Source organism: Pipra filicauda, unplaced genomic scaffold (assembly GCF_003945595.2).
Source record: "Pipra filicauda isolate LSUMZ 115617 unplaced genomic scaffold, ASM394559v2 scaffold63_size3267554_pilon, whole genome shotgun sequence".
In the NCBI taxonomy this organism is placed as follows: domain Eukaryota; kingdom Metazoa; phylum Chordata; class Aves; order Passeriformes; family Pipridae; genus Pipra; species Pipra filicauda.
Window position 1 is genome coordinate 1,492,534 of NW_024104798.1, and position 7,495 is coordinate 1,500,028.

The 7,495-nt window shown below is 44.9% G+C and overlaps 1 long non-coding RNA gene across 3 annotated transcripts; it reads left to right on the top strand.

Moving 5' to 3' along the window:
• Nucleotides 1-699: 699 nt before the first annotated feature.
• Nucleotides 700-3,153, top strand: LOC113988935. 3 transcript variants are annotated; one of them, XR_005566145.1, is made up of 4 exons: nucleotides 700-720; nucleotides 2,198-2,250; nucleotides 2,639-2,828; nucleotides 2,913-3,153. It is a non-coding gene; the product is annotated as an uncharacterized LOC113988935 (long non-coding RNA). The 3 variants fall into 3 exon arrangements; XR_003541063.2 differs by lacking the exon at nucleotides 700-720 and adding an exon at nucleotides 1,757-1,876; XR_003541064.2 differs by lacking the exon at nucleotides 700-720 and adding an exon at nucleotides 1,920-1,948.
• The last annotated feature ends 4,342 nt before the right edge of the window (nucleotides 3,154-7,495 follow it).

Genomic DNA, 7,495 nt, shown 5'->3' on the forward strand with positions numbered 1-7,495 from the left:
TTGAGACTATCTCAAACCATGACAGTGGGTGAGATGCAGGGGATCCCTTTGGTGGAAGTGCACCTGGAGCACAAAGTATTCCCTGTCTCGTCAGTAATTACAAAGTTGGGTAACTGTCAACAGGAGCGTTTGTGGCTGAGAAACGTGTCTGCGCACTGCGAAGCCTGAGCGATGCTTTGATTGGAATTCTTGCAGCAGTCTGTTTGCTCCCTGGGTATGGTGCTTGGACCTCTGCCAGATGTGCCATTCCACCCCCCCAGATTCCATGTGCAGCGTCTGCGAGGCGGGTCTGCATCCGGGAATGGGGGGTCCGGAAGGCGTCATGGCTGTAGCCCTGCTTTTCCCTAACAAAAGAGAAAGGGATAGTTGGTTCAATGCAGAATATTAAACCCCTTAATTTAACAACAACAAAAAAAGGTTAAGTAAATTAGGAGGAACACAACTGCTCCAAACCTCCTGCTTATGCCCTTGGTTGCAAAACCTCCCTGGATATTGTCAATTGAGTGTTTTTAACATTCCAAACAAAGAAAAAGTCAGAACTATTTGACCTGTTAATACATTTAAATAACCTGTTAATGCTTCAAAGAAAACATTTCTGAATGTTGTGTTATAAATCAATCTTTGCTTACTTAATAGCCACAGTGTTTTCCTTTTGAGTTAGGAACTCATGAGAAAGCCTAGGACTGAAAACCAAAACTGACAACTTTCTGGTCATTTAATGTAAGTTGCATTTTGTTAATCATATTTGAAAGCATTTAATATTAGCTTTGTGCAATAACATCAGTTGAGGATGTTTTTGTCACTTTGGGGACAACAGGAGGAAGCACAATCCCTGTTTACCTGGCAGGAGCTTGTTCTCAGCAGAAAGGACTTGGCTGAGGGCCTCCCAGATCCCACTGACTCAGCACGTGGCTAAATATTTTTGCCTTATGTTTTGAAAAAATAAACAATTTTACTTATTTCTAGGGCTTTTGGGGTTTGCCCCCTCCTGACCAAATAACGTTTACTTGTTCTCATATTTACTTTCTCCCAGCTCTCCAATATCATATTTGCACAGTCGATACTCCTCTGCTGGCAGATTATTTTTAATAGAGTGGTTTATTAAAGCATCTTTCATGAGAATATTTGCATTGCAATGCACTGCTGTGTGAGAAAGGTTACTCCTGAATGCAGCAGTACAGTGACCTGCTTATCAAATTTTATGCTTGGAACATTTAGATGAGGAAGGGTAAAAAGGAATGTGACTGTGGGTCCTGTGTAGATCCTCGTGCAAATCCCACCATGGGTAAAGTCTTGCTGGACACTGACTTGTGGGGCAATTACAGCACGTTTCATGCAGATTTTTTTGTCCCCCCAGCTTATCTTTCCACCACTTTTTAAATTCTGGCCATCTACATTCTTCTACTTTAAAAATTTTGTTTCCTTTTTCTCTTTATGAAGAAGACATCTCAAGTTTCTCTCCCTGGAGGAAAGTGTCAATTTACATCCAGTATATTCAGTTACTCTGGGAGTTAATCAGGCTCAGACTGCTTCTTTTTGGTGTTTTTTTTTTCTTTTGGTTATGCTTTGAATTTTTGCCATCAGTCTGAGATATAGGACTCAGATGGGGCCCTCACTGAAATCCACAACTTGCCCCTCCTGGGATTTCAGTGGCACTGAGGTTGTGTCAGAGGTGGGGTCTGATGTCACTGAACATGGGAACATTGCTCCTTCCAGCCACTCTCCCAGCCAGCACTCCACAGAGAAAAGTTTTGGCAGGGCTGTTGTAGGCAGCTCCAGTTAATTTTGTTCTTTTTCACTATTAATTATTATTGGAAACAATTTCCAGTGAATTTAAATCCTCATGTCTATGCAGTAGGGCTGCATCGTGCTCTGGGTGTGTTTATTTTTCTGTGTGTCTGCTCATGCAGATTTCCTGAGCCCCTGGAGTTTTCCTAGCTTCTCTCTGGTATTTGACATTTATTCTTTGTGTGCTTTTCCAGCTCATTAATTTATTAAACATCAACGGTGATGCAGTTCTTTGATCCTCTTAAAAATTAACCACCTATGCCTGTATCTTAACCGGTTCTTGAGCCATGGAAATATTCCCTCTCTCCTGGACACTTCAGCTCATCAACAAACCCTTGCCAGCGCCTTTTCCTGAGAAGTTTTCAAATATCATATGATTTCTATGTGAGTTTCCCTTATTATTTTTCAGATTTGCATGTGGAAAGGTGCAGTTTTCTCTACAGAAATACATTGTTCACCAAGGTGTGTGTAACTTACTGACTTCTCAAAATAATTGACTTCCTCAGCGAGTTAAAAAAAGTCATGACGGGGAAATGGATTTGTCTTGAGCATTTCCTAAAGAAGGGAGACACCTGATGTGAGTGGGAAGGGATCTCCGTGCTAGAGGCTCAATTGCTCTCTCCTTGCAGAGCTTTTGGGTGAAGCCATCTGGCCCTGAGAATTTGCACTTTCCCCTGTGCTGCTGACTCAGGAGATGCTGCACCTCCCTTCTGCCAGAAACTCCTGGGTGTCCCCCATGCCAAGTCCAGGGTTTGAGTATCCTCCTTTACAGGACTACTTGATTCCTGTCCATGTTCCCAAATGGTTGTGGGTTGTTTTTTTTTTTTTGATGTGTGCTCTCTTCCTATAGGAGATAGAATACTTCACTACAATGCCCCACAGCCCCTAAAACCAGATGGTCCAGGCAGAATTTACCGCTGAACTTTGTTCCCCTGGAGATGGGAGCTTCCCTCCCTGGAAGGAGCCCTTCCAAAAGCCGCCTCTGAGTTGCTAAGAAACAGCTTGTCACTGTGGCATGGGCTGTAATCAGTTGTGTACAGGTAATTAGAAGTCACTACTGCTTTATTATTAACTGTTTGTTGATTTTTCTTTTTCTTTTAAATAATTTTCCTCTCCGTCCCCAGAGCGTTCAACGCTCCTGGTACGTCTGCATCAATTATGCATCGTCGGTGTGATTTTTCTTCCTGTGGAAACTTGGCTTCCAGAGGCTCTTTGTGGTGCTCCAGCCATGACCTAAACCCTCCTCTGCTGAATAATTCCTACCGAGACAACACAGTTTCCCCGCTGTGTTTTCCACGCTGCCGTGTTTCAGCAAGGCAAATAAATCAGGCTGTCTCCTGCCACCGGGCAGCCTTGTTTGCTCAATTTTGCTGTTCCATTTCTTGCTTTATTGAATAAGCATGTATTTATGTACCTTGTGTCCTCTTCCTGCCTGCCCATTTTTTATTGAACTTCTCTATCGGCCGCGCGGTTGGGTTTTCCTGACAGGGTTTTGGATCTTAAGATGCTATTTCTTCAGACCAGCTGTCACTTCTGTCCTAACCTTGTCCCATGAGGTCCTCTGTGCATCGCTTACGTGTCTAGCTCTGCCTGCCTGATCTAAGTGCCCCTTCACCTTCTCCTCAGCTCTTTTAGTTTTAATACCTTGTACATGAAATTTTGATTTTCCCTCTTCTCTTTAATTAAGAGAATTTTTTGACACTATCCAAAAACCAGCACCCATACAATGAGATTCCCTCACAGCCCTTGTGCTTGAGCTCCTCTTTGTGCCGGTACCTTCCACAGGCAGTGCTGAGCCCGCGTCTCCCTGGGGACCAGCAGGGAGATGCTGCTGCACCAGCCCCAGTCTTAAATCTCATCCCCAGTAATAGAAACAGTCTCCAGCCACAGACTGAGGGGGTTATTTTCGCACACCTCAGCCTGCAATGGAGCCATAGCTGCGGCTCCCAGGGCAGCTCAGGGTGGTTCTGAGGGGATCTCATGCTCAAACACCCGGCAGGACTGGGGAGAGATGTGAGTGCATCCCCACACTGGGGATCTGCTCCCTCCTCGTGGGATGTTACCCCCCACCTAACGGGTTCAGACTCTAGGACTGAAGAGGAAGGTTTTTGTGCTGAATCACCAGTTTGGGAATGTGCCACTTGGCAGGATTTCCCCCCATCCCAGATCCCATTTCTCTCAGGAGAGCACTGTGGAGCTTTGGGGACGGGGGGTGAAAGAAACCTTTTCCCTAATGGCTCATATTTCTGCTTAGTGACCGCCTGCCAAATTTGATGTCAGGAGATGCTGAGATCTGTAGGGCTGAAAGTTGGTGTCTAATGAAGGGACGTCAGGAAGCGAATGAGGTTTTTATATCCCGCGCAGCCGAACGCTGGGATGTTATTTATAGCTGCTCACTTGCACCATAAGCACCTGTAGAGACTTTATTCTTCAGCCTCTCAGTGGAATCACAAATGACAGAAAGAGCTGAAGATGTAATGACCCTTGAGGTAGGAGAAATTATTTACCAAACCGTAGATAAGGCAACAGATCTCTCCTGCACTATGTTTAGGGCATCCAATCTATTGCAGATGTTACCATAGTCATGCTGTTTAATTTAAAATTGCCCTGCCTTCCTTGTGTCTCAAATTCTTTTCTTGGGAAACTAAATCCTTTCATAACCTAAATGCAGCGGAGGAGATGAAAGCGGCTGGGCTGGGGATGTGTATGGCCATTCCAAGGGAGCTCTATATAATTGTTTTTTAAAAGGACATGCTTGCTCTATTTTTTTTTTTTTTTTTTGGTCTGGTTCATCCTGGTTTTGTTGTTTGTGATATGTGTTCTGTCATATGCTTCTTGTCTAGCAATAAAAAGTTACCAAGATTAAAAGCCTTTGTTAATTTATAACAGGCATGGTAAGAGCTCTTCTCATTTTACTGACTTTGCAACCTCTGTAGCAGATATAATACAGGGATTATAAAGGAGTGGTTACCATTGGTCTCCTGGAATAATTTTTTTTGTGCATGGGTCAAAAGGATAAGGATTAACAATACTATTAGGCATTGGAGACAGTAGCCCAGTCTGTTTGCCTCTAGCTTTTAAATCTGTCTCTTAACAGGGCAGGTGACTCTGAAGTAGAAGATTTGCCACTGTCTTGAACTGAACATAGTCCCTACCCCCAAAAAACTCGTTCACTTCAGACAAATCTCTCCCCACCAAGCACCCAATAGGTCTTTCTCTGCTGAAATTAGGGAAGGATCCCAGCTTCATCTAAGTGTGAGGAGACTGATTTATACTTGCAAGACTTTAAATGATGGGTCCCAATTTTTTTATATGTGCTTTCAGCTGCAATGCCAAGCAGGGAGCAGTGTAAATCTCTCCAGTGTGAACTTTACTTATCACTTATCGATCACATCGGAGACCTAATTTTAGTTTTCCCTCTTCTGAGGCAGGGTTTTGGAAACACTCCATGGATGTCAAACACATGCAGCTGGAGGTGGTCCTGGGGATTAATTTCACCCATGGCTTTTTCAGGTCTCTGGTGAGACCCACAGTGTAAGAGAAGCCATTTATCCACAGGTGCTGGATTGTTCTTCCTGGTGGTGCTGCAGTCAAAGCTGTCAAGGAAAATGATCTATGTGCCATAGCTTGATTATACTTGTCCTGAGATACTTCTATGCTAAAGGATTTTCAGGTTTTAATCAGTCTGCATTAACCGTGATGCTCTTGTAGTTGATCAAGGAAAGAAAGCAACTGTTGATTGTACTAAAAGCATTAAGTGACCTCTGCTAATTAAAAGATAATGTCAGTGCAACTGAGTGGAGTGCCTGAGTCCTTAGCCTTTTAGGTAGACATTAAATGAAAATCAAAGAGTTTGTGGGAAATAAATGTGGTAAAGGTAAGAGACTTGTTTGTGGAAATAGCAGGTCATGTTGGAGTAAAAGTTATTTAATCCATTAATGATAGCTAATATGCCAGAGAACCAGCAATTTGTTGAAAAAGAATAAGCTTCCTCCCCAGTTGTGGGATGTCTTCACTTACTCTGCCTATGATGTAGTGGATCCACTGTGTCCCTCTCTTGTCCATAAATAAACTAAATGTGTTTCCTCACAAATGCATGTCACCTTTTAAATGGCCCAGACGTTCAGTGTTAAGCTCTGTGTTCAGTAATCATGTAGTCAGTGTCTACAAATGCAGTCTTACTTGCCTTTTTTCATTAATCTTGGTGTCTGGGAGAGAAAACAAGACAGGTGGAATAACTATGTACGGGCACATCCCTTGCTCCTTGGAGAATACAGGTGGTAAACATTATCTTCTGCTTTCTATATTTATATAGACGCAGAATGAAAGCCCTTTGGACAGAGAAGCAATGGCACAAATTCTGTAAGAAATCACCTGAAGATGCAACATACCCATGTCCTGTGAGGAGCCCTGGTGGACACAGTGGTGTTGGAGGAGGTACCGAAGCAGTCGGTAAAAGTGTGGTATAATTTTTAAGGTTTGCATCTCACCCTTTGACTCCTTCCTCTGTGAGAAGAAACAGAAGGAAGGACAGTTAAAATATTTTTTTTTCCCACATGGAAGAAATTAAATCCCACGTGGGAATATAGAGGGGAACATAATGGTTCAAAATGTGGTGTTGAGAATGAGGTTGACTCCATGCATAAAGCGGAGGCTTCATGGGGAGGAGAGGGGAGGTGTCTGCTTCTCTTCAGATTAAAAGAAATGTTCTGGAAGCTGAAGGTAATCTCTTCCCAGGCAGTTTGTAACTGAGCTTCACAGCTGCCAAATTGCATTTGATCACATTTCAGCATCTCTAGCTGAGGAGGCTGCAGGGTGAGGAGCAGCACGTCACAGGGTGTGAAGGCGTCTGAGCCAGCCCTGGCTGTGGTCTCTGTCAGAGGCTCCATCCAAGGCATCTTCCCAAGCAGAATATGCCTGATTTGCCACCATCCCAAAAGCTACAGGACAAGGTGGGCTGAGCCTCTGTGGCGCTGCTGATCTTTTGGCCAGGAAACCAGTGCTGGGATGAGCTTGTGAGCTACAGGCCCAGCCGCTACCACTGATGGTGCTGCAGCATCTGTGCCCTTCATCCCACCCCTGTGGGTAGGAGATCCCATCACTGTGGACAGGAGATCCCCATTGCTGGCACGTGACCCCTCCTGCCCCTGTGCCAAGTGTGCAGGGCCAACAGGCTGCAGGGGCACACCCTGTGCATCACTGCACAACAGTCATAGAATCAGAGAATGAATCGTAGAATCACTGAATGGTTTGGGTTGTTCCATCTTGTTCCAACCCACCCTGCCATGGGTCACCTTCCACTAGACCAGGTTGCTCAGAGCCCCCTCCAGCCTGGCCTTGAACTTCAAGGGATGGGGCATCCACTGCTCTTCTGGGCAACAAGAGTCAATATTCACCTCGGGAAGGGCAGCTCTGTCACTGTCTCTGACAAACACAGCCTGGGCTGCTCCACACTGACGACCCCAGGCTGCCTGGAGCAGGAGCTGGGAGCAGCTCCCTGTTTGGCTGTGTTAGGAAGTGGGAGGCTCAGATCTGGTATTGCAGGGAGAGCAGCAGCACCACTGCCGTGTCAGCCCCCTGCCTGCAAGCATCATTTCAGGGCCAGGGGTTTCCTGTTAGGCAAAAGAGGGGGAAATTTTCAAACAGAAAATAGTGATTTCTCTCAGTGCCAGCAGCCTGCCTTACAAAAAATATTGCCCATCTGAAA